This window comes from Vulpes vulpes, chromosome 1, assembly GCF_048418805.1.
Source record: "Vulpes vulpes isolate BD-2025 chromosome 1, VulVul3, whole genome shotgun sequence".
NCBI classification, from domain to species: domain Eukaryota; kingdom Metazoa; phylum Chordata; class Mammalia; order Carnivora; family Canidae; genus Vulpes; species Vulpes vulpes.
In genome coordinates, this window is record NC_132780.1 from 165,176,099 (window position 1) to 165,188,476 (window position 12,378).

The following is a 12,378-nucleotide window of genomic DNA, read 5'->3' on the forward strand; positions in this document are numbered from 1 at the left end:
CGATTAAAGAAAGCAGTAATATTCAGTTACTGAGCCACATCCCTTATTGTTCATATATATTTCCACCAAATGTAAATATTCAGAACTTTTTAAAAACAGAAATCAAGAATGGAAGGGATGTAGAAGAGTAAGGAAATGAAACAAAGTTTCAAGCAGTGTTGTTAATAGAATGGTAAAAGTATTTCAGTAAATGAAGAAGAAGGAATGATTTTCTTTTAAGGGCCAGAGGTAGAGCCCTGCAAGTTTGGGATACCTATCCCAGCAAGCTGTTGGCGGTCAAGCTTTGAGGTCCAGGTCCAGGGCAAAGGCTGGTGCTGCCCTCAGTTATGTTTAGGGCCCATCCACAAGGAGATAGGAATTCAAGATGAAAGGAAATAGATTCTTTTGACTGCGAACGTGACATAGAATTCTGAGGAAACAATCTTGCACCCACGATTTAGGAATCCTACGGAGAGGAGAAGTAAGCAAACAGGAAGATGATGGTCAGAGATATGAGAAGACAGATGATGCGATATTAGGGAACCCAAGAAGGGAAAGGTTTTTATGAAAAGATAGAGGAGGTCCAAGGCAGCAGGGTAGTGGGCTTTGAATATTTGCTGAGATTCCTCCTAAATAATGTTGAGAAACTGTGCCCTCTCACATGTTTAACATCTAAAATTTTTCAACATAATTATAAAAAATTGGAGAAGATATAATATACAGCATATTACAAATATTCTCATAAAATAGTGTTATATGACTCTCGCAGCTGTATGAAATGGAATATAAAAAGCAGAACAATCTGATAGCCATTGTTGTCTATTATAAAAACATATGAAGTAGCTCTTCTCTAACAGGAATTTTATCTTTTGTTTTTAGTCTGAGTTTACATTTCCATTTCACTTTCTCCCACAGAATTTAATCCTAATGAATATGCTTTATAACTTCAAATCCTTTTATTAAGGGATCCCTGGGTGGCTCAGCAGTTTAGCACCTGCCTTCCACCCAGGGCGTGATCCTGGAGACTCAGGATCGAGTCCCATGTCAGGCTCCCTGCATGGAGCCTGCTTCTCCCTCTGCCTGTTTCTCTGCCTCTCTCTCTCTCTCTCTCTTTCTGTGTCTCTCATGAATAAATAAATAAAATCTTTAAAAAAATTACTTAACATAAATAGTAAAATTTATAATGAATTTTTAATAAGATGAATTAGGCTATTTTTTCAGCTAGTTCATATATCTGTGAATAAGTGGTTTTATTTTTTTAATTTTTAAAGATTTTATTTATTTTATATTAATGAGAGATACAGAGAGAGGCAGAACACAGGCAGAGAGAGAGAAGCAGGCTCCATGCAGGGAGCCTTACAAGGGACTTGATCCAGGGTCTCCAGGATCACGCCCTGGGCTGAAGGCAGGCACCAAACCACTGAGCCACCCAGGCGCCCGAATAAGTGGTTTTAATTAACATGAGGTATTCAACATTACTTTTTCTTTGTTTTTAGTTTTTGTATATATAAGATGATAGATAAATAGATGCTAGGTAGATAGATAAATAGGTTGATATGTATGAAACTCTTCGCATCAATAAATAAAACAGAAAGAGTTTGTTATGGCAATGCCACTCAATTCTTTGAACCACTTCTGAGTTATATGCCAAAAAAAAGAGCATCAGAATGCATCTATTAATGCTTTATTTATTCATTTTTAAGTTTTAATTTAAATTCCAGTTAACATACAATATAATGGCCCGCAAAATATTATTTTCAATTACCTGTGACTATAAGACTTAAACATTATACATGTTTTCCAACTCCCTCTCAACTTTCACTCTGAATTCTTTACCTTTTATTTTTTGTTTTTCTACCATTTACTACTTTCTAATAGACAACATAATATCCTTATTTAGTCTGTCTTTGCTGGCATGTGCAGGCTATAATCTTGGTCTTTTTTTCTTATGTATTACTGTATCTCAAACGCGTAGAATAATGTCTGGTGTTTAATACCTGCTCAATAATTTTTTTTAAAGATTTTATTTATTCATTCATGACAGTCACAGAGAGAGAGAGAGAGAGAGAGGCAGAGACACAGGCAGAGGGAGAAGCAGGCTCCACGCAGGGAGCCCGACGTGAGACTCGATTCCGGGTCTCCAGGACCGTGCCCTGGGCCAAAGGCAGGCGCCAAACCGCTGCGCCACCCAGGGATCCCTCAATAATTATTTTTAATAAAAAACACTGAAACTGTAGATATACTTCATTTATTTTTTATTTTTATTTTTTAAAAAGATTTTATTTATTTATTTATTTATTTATTTATTTATTTATTTATGAGAGAGAGAGTCAGAGACACAAGCAGAGGGAAAAGCAGGCTCCATGCAGGGAGCCTGACGCGGGACTCCATCCCGGTACCCCAGGATCACACCCTAGACTGAAGGCGGCGCTAAACCGCTGAGCCACCTGGGCTGCCCTATATAGTTCATTTAATTATAGAAAATGTCCCTATAATGTCTAGTTGCAATCTAAACTAATAGAATGTAAAATATCAAAAGTGAACCCAAATGGAAATGATGGATTTTGGATAACAATGATGTGCCAGCGTAGGCTCATTAATTGTAACAAATGTGCCAAATAGTGGGGGATGTTGATAATCAGGTAGGTTATGCATGTATGGGGGCAAGGGTCACACTCAATTTTTCTGCGAACCTAAAATTGTTCTAAAAAATAAAGTCTGCTGAAAAAAAAATTCACACAAATCCAAATAGCAGAGCATTCTACCAAATACTTGACCAGTACACCACAACACTGCCCAGGTCATCAAAATTAAGGAAAGTTTGAAAAACTTACATTCAAAAGGAACCTAAGGAGAAATTATGACTAAATGTAATGTGATAATCTGGATGAGATCCTAGAACATAAAAAGACCACTAAGCAAAAACTAAGGAAATCAAGTAGGAGTTAATAATAATGTAACAATATTGGTTCTTATTTATAACAAATTTACTGTAGTGATATAAGATGTTAATAATAGGAAATATTAATAATAGGAAACTGATGAAGATCCTATAGGAACTCTCTTCAATTTTTCTATAATTTCAGAACTATTCTTAAAGAAAGAGTTTATTAAACAAAAACAAAAACAAAAACAAAAACAAAAACAAAAAAAACTGTCTGATTTTCCAAGCCAGTCCCACTGATAAACTAATCAACTAAATTTGAGTCAACGTCTGTCTGGAAATGTCTACTTTTATCTTTCCTTTTAAATAATTGTGTTAGTCCTTTACCTCAAGGGCAAAGTGGATTCTGAATTTGACTTCCCGAACAGCTGATTGAGAAGGTTGGGTGTGGGTAGATCAATGGGGAGATGGGGATAGATGGAAAAGGCTCAGAGCCTTGCCAAGGACTGGTAACCCAGATAGAATTGGATGCTGCCATCTTTAGTATTTCGTACTATTTGCTTAGCTTTGCATTCTCTGAAGGCAGTCCAAGGATGAAATCAGTGAGGGCAAGAATAGGAATTCTCATTAGTTTAGGCATTCAGAACATTTACACAAAAGATAAGATCCCAAAATTCTAAAATCAAATTTTAATCTTAAGGAGACATGTATAAAGCAGAGAAAACCAGGATGTTCTACAGAGGCTTTCATCAGTATTTAGAATTAGCCCCTTATTTGCTGCCAGATGTTTTATATCCTCTACCTCCTCTCTTCTCCAAGGCAGTGTATTAGTAAGATTGGTAAATGAAAGGTACAACTTTCTTTTCTAAAGTGGAAGAAGTGCTCTTAGGGAAAGGAGTAGCAGTAAAACAGAGCTAGGGTGGAGCTAGAATGTGAAAGGCACCTGGGTGGCTCAGCGGTTGAGCACCTGCTTTTGGCTCAGGGCGTGATCCTGGAGGCCTAGGATCAAGTCCCACATCCAGGTCCCCGCAAGGAGCTTGCTTCTCCCTCTACTTAGGTCTCTGCCTCTCTCTATCATGAATACATAAATAAAATTTAAAAAAAAAGAATGTAAGATGAGCTACAGAATTTGTGGGGCCTACTGCAAAATAAAAATGCAGGGTCCTTCTTAAAAAATAATTAGAATTTTAAGGTCTTTGTAGTAGAGCATTAAACCAAGGGCAGGCCCTGTGCTCCTGCACAGATCACACAGGCCCATGAAGCCATCTCTGCCTGGATGCTTTCAATATAGATATTTCAGGAGCAAGTGAATTTTAGGGAAGACTAAGAGGAGGACTTGGAAGTTGATTCCCTTACTCTTTTGGGTATTCATTTCTCCTGTAGAATGTCTATGTATCCCCCAGAGGTCTGTGAATCCCAGTTTACAAACATGGTTTGTGGAAAACACTACGGAGATTCCTCAAAAACTTAACAAATAGAAATACCGTATGATTCAGTAATTTCACTACTGGGTATTTACCCAAAGACAAGAAAAACACTAGTTTGAAAAGATCTATATCTATCTATCTATCTATCTATCTATCTATCTATCTATCATCTATCTATCTAGTATACATATATATATATAGTAAGATATATATATATATATAGTAAAATATAATTCAGCCATAAAAAGAACAAGATCTTGCTATTTATGACAAAAGGGATGTACCTAGAGAGTATTATGCTAAGTGAAATAAGTCAGACAGAGAAAGACAAATACCATGTTATTTTACTTATATGGAGAATCTAAACAGCCAACCAATTAACCAGACAAAAAAAGTTGAAAACAAACCCATACATACAGAGAACAACTGGTGGTTGCCAGACGGGAGGGTGGTGAAGGATAAGCACAATGGATGAAGGGAAGTGGGAAGTATAAGTTTCCATTTATGTAACAGATAAGCTATGGATGAAAGGTACAGCATAGGGAATGTAGTCAATGTGTTTAATAAGATTGTATAGTGATAATAGTTACCCTTGGGGTGAACATAGCATAACTTATAGAGTTGTTCAATTACCTTGTTGTACACCTGAAACTAATGTAGCCTTGTATGTCAATTATAAAAAAAATTATTTAGTTTTTCTTTTGAGGTATTTCTGTTGACTGCATGGAAAAGTTATAGCTCTGGGCAGCCCAGCATGCATTCCTTATTTGGTATCTGAAATCTACAAGATAGGAAGGCCAACTAAATCCTAGCAGATACCGAAGAGAATGGAAAAGTAAAAGACCTTGAGAAATCCTATATATATGGTACATATGAGATTAAGGCCTTTAAATTTATGATCCTTATTAAAAACATCCAACATTAAAAATTGATTTAAAAGCTGTATATTTAAAATCTAAAAGAAAAAAGAAAGTGAAACTGAACAACAAAATAAAAATAGAGCTATATGAGATTGAGATCATGGAATAAAACTGCAATTCTCAATGGTCACTTTGACTCTGATCCAGGTTTATTAAAAGAGGAGTGGATGGCCCCTGGAGATTTACAGGACAGCATTCTGCAAGCTGCCATCTGAGCAGGTATCTCTGGGATACGTTAAAACACAGACACTGCATACTTTGAGTTGTTGCTGCTTTCTGGTCTCCAGGGCTATCCTAAGTTTATGCAAATTAATTTTGTTCTATTGGTCCCAATAAATATCCCATGAAATTCATTTAAATAAAAGTGAAGGCGCTGTGTGTTCCGTCTTCAAAACTTAGAACTTCAAAGGATCATGAGTTGAATGTTTTATCTGAGCTCTTTTAAAATGGGCTTCTTCTCTTTTTCATTACAATCATGATTTTTTTCAGCCTTAGACCATATATTTTGTATGAATAATATAAGAGCAGGCCAAATTGTATCCTGAACTGCTTAGTCAAGATTTTTGACCAAAAGAATCCAGAAGATACTGTAACTAAGAAATATGCCAGCTTTTCAAAGAGCTTATATAATTTATAAATAATTGGTCAATACAATGAACATGGATTTAACATAAAAACAATGTGCTAAAGGAGAGTTTAGAGGTCCCATTTTGGACTCTGGTCTGCTGTCAACTGATGACCTTCCAGTAGGAGAACATGGTCAAAGCCGTTTTATAGCAAGATTAACATTCGGGATGATTTAAAAAGAGGTATTACTGGGGTTATTAAAATCTTCATGGTTATTCATTAATAAGATTTTCTATTTATGGGACGTAGTATAAGATGCTGAAATATTAGAACTGAAAGAAACTTTACAGACTTTCTATTCTGTATTCCTTCTTTTATTAAGGCTATTTGAAGAGATCTATCCCCAGTACTCACATAGATTATAATTTATATGACACTGGATGATTTTATCCCTAACTACTCTCCTACCTATAACTCCACTGCCCTATAAAACTTTATGTTCCTACCCAATGGGAAAACATGACATTCCCTGGATGTGGTCTCTGGTATCCCACCAGAGGTGCTGTCACTCTCATTCTGGAATGTCCTTCCCTCTGATCTAGACTCATGCAAGTCCTATGAGCTTTCACCTCTTCCATAAACTTACATCTAGTTTTGTGTGTTCATTTGGTTGTTTGTTTACCTTGAATGTTGCTCTTCTCTGAGTCTCTCTTCTCCTTTCTCTCTTTGAGGAATCATTCCATTCATTCTTGGTTGGTGCGCGGAACATAAACTTTGGTATGAAGATCTACATTTAAGGCATGATTCTGAGCATAACATCTGTAAATCTTAAAAGATCATGCTAAACTTTATAAAATTGTTGCTGCAAAAAGTGAAGTAGGTGATATTCATTAAAATACTTTGCAATGTGAGAAGTGTTACACTTGTACTAGCTGCGGGTGGCAAACTAAAGACCAAGATGGGCCAGTGGGATAGCTCTTTTTGAATCCAAAACTCGGGAACCAAGAATGGTGTAAGTTTTTGTCTGAGTCTGAAAATCTAAGAATCAGGAAAGTGGATTGTATAAGTTCTGAGTTGGGTTCCAAAGAAGATTGATGTTCTAAGTTAAAAATGATTAGATAGAGAGAGTCAATTCCCTCTTACTCTGCCTTTTTGTTCTATTCAGGCCTTCAATAGATTGGATGAGGCCCACCCACACTGGGGACGGCAATAGAAACACCCTCACAGACATACCCAGAATGATGTTTAACAAATATCTAAACACTCTGTGGCCCAGTCAAGTTGACACAATAAAATTAGCCATTACACCCCATAAGTCCAATGACTGATCTCATGTATCTCTGCATCCATTAAGATAGGTACTTTGCTGGGTTTTTCATTGAATTCCCAGCACCTACCACAATACCTGGCATAAATATTAAATAAATATTTACTACTCAACTGGTTGAGGAGTTTGTTGGATTAATATATGAGTAAATGACTAGATGAATTAATGAATGCAAAGTTGTTTAATACATGAATACAAAAAACACTGTGTTTCCTCCACTCCATTGTTAGCCATTTTTTGTTTTGTTTTGTTTTGTTTTGTTTTTTTGGCTTTCGAACAAGACACATTCAGAAGAAGGACTGGGTTTATTTTCTGACAGAATCTTTTAATATAAAACAAAGATAAAACACATCTCAGCCCTGCAACCTGCCAGCATGCCTTGGTTTTCACAAGACACATGCTAGACCTTAAGACTAAGTAGGAGAGTCTTTAAGGAGCATTTGGTTGGGAGAAATAGAAAAAGGAGATTTCAGGTAAGCCTGGGCAAGCCTAGAAGCTGAGCTACATCCCTGAACACTAGAGCAGTCCTTGTCTCTTCAGGTCCTCATAGGTTTTCTTATTCACCACGTTCCCGCTGGAGTCCTCATATTCTTCCTCGATGTCAGGCTGCCATCGCTCTGATGCCTTCTGCAGTTTCAGCTTGGCCCACAAGGAGACAGCATCTTCGATCTGTGTCACGTTAGCGAAGTGGGCAGTGTTTGGGATGCCCAAACACCTCATGCCGTGGGCATGACGCCACTCAGCAAAGTGCCGCTGGAAGGCCTTGGGACCTCGGTACGTGTAATTTCCACAAATCTCACAGTTACAGTTGATGTTTAGACCATGAAGCTTATACAGCCAGTAGGGAATAGGTTTTCCATCCCAGCCGAGGGGTAGGTTTTGGGGGTTGTAAATGATCTCATTCTCCTCATCTTCACTTTCACTCTCACTGATCTGCTCTTCCTCTTTTTCTTTTCATTCCTCCCCTGGCCTCGCCTGCTTGTGTTGTACATTTTCATGTGTGAGATGCTGCTGTTCCCCAAGAATCTCTACATATTCATAGATCTGGGCTTCTAGGAAAGCAGTGTCTTTGTTCCTCTCAGTGTCTCGCTTGGTGCCTTTTGACTTGGGATTTTTGGCAAACAGGGAGGTGTCAAGTGACTCCAGGGACTTTCCTTTGGTGCTGAAGAGCCTCTGGGCTCGCTCTTCTAGGGTCCCACCACACTTCAAGCCTAGAGCTAAGAGTGCAGATTTCAATCTTTCCAGACCCAGGGAGGCCAACTCCTCCCAAGAAGAGAATGCAGACAGGTCAAAATGGGCTCCAGCATGGGTCAGGGCACTGCTTGTCTCTTTTGGCCATCCAGGAAAGGTACCATTCTCCCACTTCTCAAATTCATTCTGAATCTTCCCAAAAAGTTTGTTCTGATCTTGGAGGGGCTTGACTCGATCTGTGTAATCTTGAAGGTACTCAAGCAGCATCTCCAGGTATCTCTTATATTCAGCATTTTTCCTCTCTTTAGGAATCTCAAATAACTGGTCAAAGATGGACAGATAGGTAATATAATCCAGTTTCTCTGAGGCCTTGAGATTAATGTATTTGAGGTAACAGTCATGGAGGTCGAGGTAACGACCATATCCCTCTTCATCTGTGAACTCCACCAAGTTTTGTGCCTCTTCACTTGGATTCTCTCGAGCCTTCAAATTCCACTTCAAATTCCACTGACATTGGCACACAGATCTCATTTGGGTGTTTCCGATGGAATTCGTTTATTTGCTTGAGTCTATTATAAAATTCAGCAAATTCATTGGGTCCTGAAATGGCCTTGAGTTCCTCCTTTCGTAATCCATCATTATCATCATACAAATCCCGCAGGTTCCCACTCACTTCCATATACCTATCCTGCATGGCCTGTGTTCGGTGGTTGGGATTGTTCTGGTCCCAGAGCGTGGACTTCTTAGTGAGCATCTCTTTGGCCATGACGTCCATGAGCCATTCTTTCTCCTCGGGGTACCACCGCTGCTGCTCCAGGGTTGTCTCCAAGTTTCCTCCGCTGCGGGTTCTGACCCCCGATGCGGCCCATTGTTAGCCATTTTCATAAACTATTGTTCTTCTTTTTCTAAATAATCAACAGTACCTTCATCTGGCATTTTGTAAAGTAGCTTTAGACATAGCTTTAGATTTTATAATTTTTCTTGGCATGGTTATAACACTCATCCTAGTGAATTGTAATTGTGTAGCTGTATGTCTGTGTTAGCCTGAGCTTAATTACTGTACTTTTTGTTAACCTTAGCACTTTCACTGTGTCACTGTATCAGGTGCTCAGTAAATTTTTGCTGCATAAGAATCAAATTAAATTGCTTCTTCATCCCTTTACCATCCTTCTTCTCCCCCTGTTGTGAGGAATCTGCTCAATGCCCATGTTCTTCTTCATCTTTGCCACCTGAGCCTTGGTGGTTCTGAGTGGGCATATAAGGAAGACTGGTCTTTGTGTTCAGGTCTTCCAAAGCAGATCTCCAGATGAGGGCATATGAAGTATATGTATGGGAAAAGGGTGGAATCAGGGGAGGAGAATGATCCCCTTCTGCTACATTCACGAATTCTATTCTGTGATGGCCAATTTAACTTTTTTTTTTCTTTTTACCTCATTTTACATGCATTTGAGATGAACTGGCTTTCTAGAGATCAAATATCTGGCCTAGGAAAATCTAGCCATATACTTCCCATAGCCCAGGGGATAAATTCCAAATCCTTTTAATACATTTGTGAAGTCCTTCTTGACTTGGCCTTCTCATCTCTAGGTTCTAGTCACCAGAAGCCTCTTATAGACCTTTGAATCCATGATTTTTTCTTCTCTGTTTCTGCCTAGAATACACCACATGTCCCCTTTCCTTGCTCCCTTTTTTTCCGGTCATTAGAAGTTTCCATAGGCTCCCAGGGGGGCACTTAGAGGACAGCTGAGGTGAGATCCAGGGGATCAGAATGGAAGCTTTGAGCAAGATGATTAGTTGCGAACAGTATAGTTGACCCAAATTCCTCACACTCTGAAAGTTTTAACAAATTTGTCCCTCAGATTGACAGCTCATTAATGTCATCAGCAAGCTAATAAACCTCAAAAATGTTTTTTTAAAGATTTTATTTGTTTATTTGAGAGAGAAACAGCATGAGAGGGAAAGAGAGCAGGAGCAGGGAGAAGAGGCAGAGGGAGAGGGAGAAGCAGACTTCCCACTGAGCAGGGAGCCAGACGCAGAGCTTGATTCCAGGACCCTGAGATCATGACCTGAGCTGAAGGCAGATGCTTAACCAACTGAGTTACCCAGGTGCCTCTCATAATGTTTTCTTTCTTTTTTTTTTTTTTGAGATTTTATTTATTTATGAGAGACAGAAAGAGAGAGAGAGGCAGAGACACAGGCAGAGGTAGAAGCAGACTCCATGCAGGAAGCCCAATGGGGGACTCGATCCTGGGACTCCAGGATCAACCACTGTGCCACCCAGGTCCCCCAAATCATTCTTTTATTAACTTCTTTCTTTCATGCACAAAATGCAAGTAACCCAGACAGTTAAAGAAGTTCGTGTATCAAAAGCAAAATATTGATACAAAACACCGTTTTGGTTATCATGAATATATTTCACATCTTAAATCCACTGAAAAATGCTGAGAGAGAGCAAGAGAGAGAGAAGACTCACAGAGGAAGTCTATACTAATCATATATCAAAGTACCCTGAGTCTCTCAGTCCCTTCTTGGCCAACCAGGACTGCTCCCAGCGACACTTTCTTTCACTGCTGACTCTACTCTTGGTTACTGATGGGAGGGTTTTGTGCCATCTTCCTGTTAGCCTGCTCATCATTTCTCACTTAGATTTGGCAGTCAGGATTTGACTTGCCTGGATGCCAAAGGCAGAGGCAAGCCCATCATTTGGAACCCAAGTAGGAGTGTGAAAAGAGAGGCTTCAGTTAACCCCAGCTCACTCTATGTGTACCCCTTTCAGACATAAGAAGGTTCCTTGTTGGGGAGTAGGGGAAAACATAAGAGCATAATGATGTCCCTTAAAATGTAATGCACACTGGAAAGTCATCTTATAAATGACCTACCTCTCACTGCAAACAGAACTCCCCATTTGATGTCCCAAACAGGTCAGAAAGAATTCTTGCTTTTTGAGATAACCATAATAACATTTTTTTTCACTTTTCTCTTTTTTCAAATGTGTGGATATAGAACTTCCCAGTGAGGACATAAAGAAAAAACCCATTTTCTGTATTTTTCCCATCTTTATGAGTATACAACTTTGATTTTCATTCAATCAACTTTAATTATTTCTTTCTCTTAAAAAGTTATTCATTTGGAACAAGTTTTGCTTGAAAACTTTTGTCTCAAGGGAGCTATCCTACCAGAGTAAACAAATAGAAGTAAAATCTCTGCCTTGAAATTTCTTAGTTTATTTCTTCTCAGATTATCTCTCTTTGTCCTGTTCAAACGTATGGGCTTCCTCAAATCCAAAACTCAGGATTGTTTTGAAAGGAAATTAATACACAGGGAAGAAATCCTAAAGAAATGGAAATGACTAAAAAAAATAAATGGAAATTACTTTACTCAGATATGTCTTTTTTTGGTCACTACCAACTATCTTTGCAATTTACAGAAAACAAATCGAAAAGTCTCAGATCCCACATCTCATTGAGCCTTATAACAAATGCTTCTTTTGGGCTAGTTTCTCTTAAGACATCTTTTTTTCTGATTAATACCTTGTTTATTATTAAGCCTAAGCAAAACAGACTATTTAATGGTGACCAAAAGAGTTATTTTACCCAATATCATCTGCCCACTCAAAAAGCCCAAATTACTTTTTGTTTGTTTTTGGAGAAATGTCCAATTGTATATGAAAACTTTTGGGAAACATGGCCAAGCACTGCCTAAACTTTTCAATAAGAATTCTCTTAACTTTCATTACTTAAAAAATATTAACATCTCTAGATTATGATGATATGAAGCCAATTAAATTGTCTGCATGCATTTGTAGGGTATTTTACTTTGTGTATTTTGCATTACCTTGCTGAAAGCCAAGTTCTAGGAATAATTAACTCCTAAACAGTTAGACAAATTATCTTTAGTGAGATAATTGTTGAGTCTTTAAAGCTAAATAGTTTGTGTTAAATGTGGTGCTCATCAAAAAACAATATTTTAATAATTTTTTAGATTTGCTCCATTGAAATAATTGCCTAGCCTATAGATTAGGCCTTCTTTGTTTTCCATGCTTTTGCTTTTCTCATTTTGTCCAAGTTCCTCAGGAATTTTTTA

The 12,378-nt window shown here is 38.1% G+C and overlaps 1 pseudogene; it reads right to left on the reverse strand.

Moving 5' to 3' along the window:
• Positions 1 to 7,612: 7,612 nt before the first annotated feature.
• LOC112926411 (splicing factor 3A subunit 3 pseudogene) lies at positions 7,613 to 9,069 on the reverse strand (annotated as a pseudogene).
• Positions 9,070 to 12,378: the final 3,309 nt, after the last annotated feature.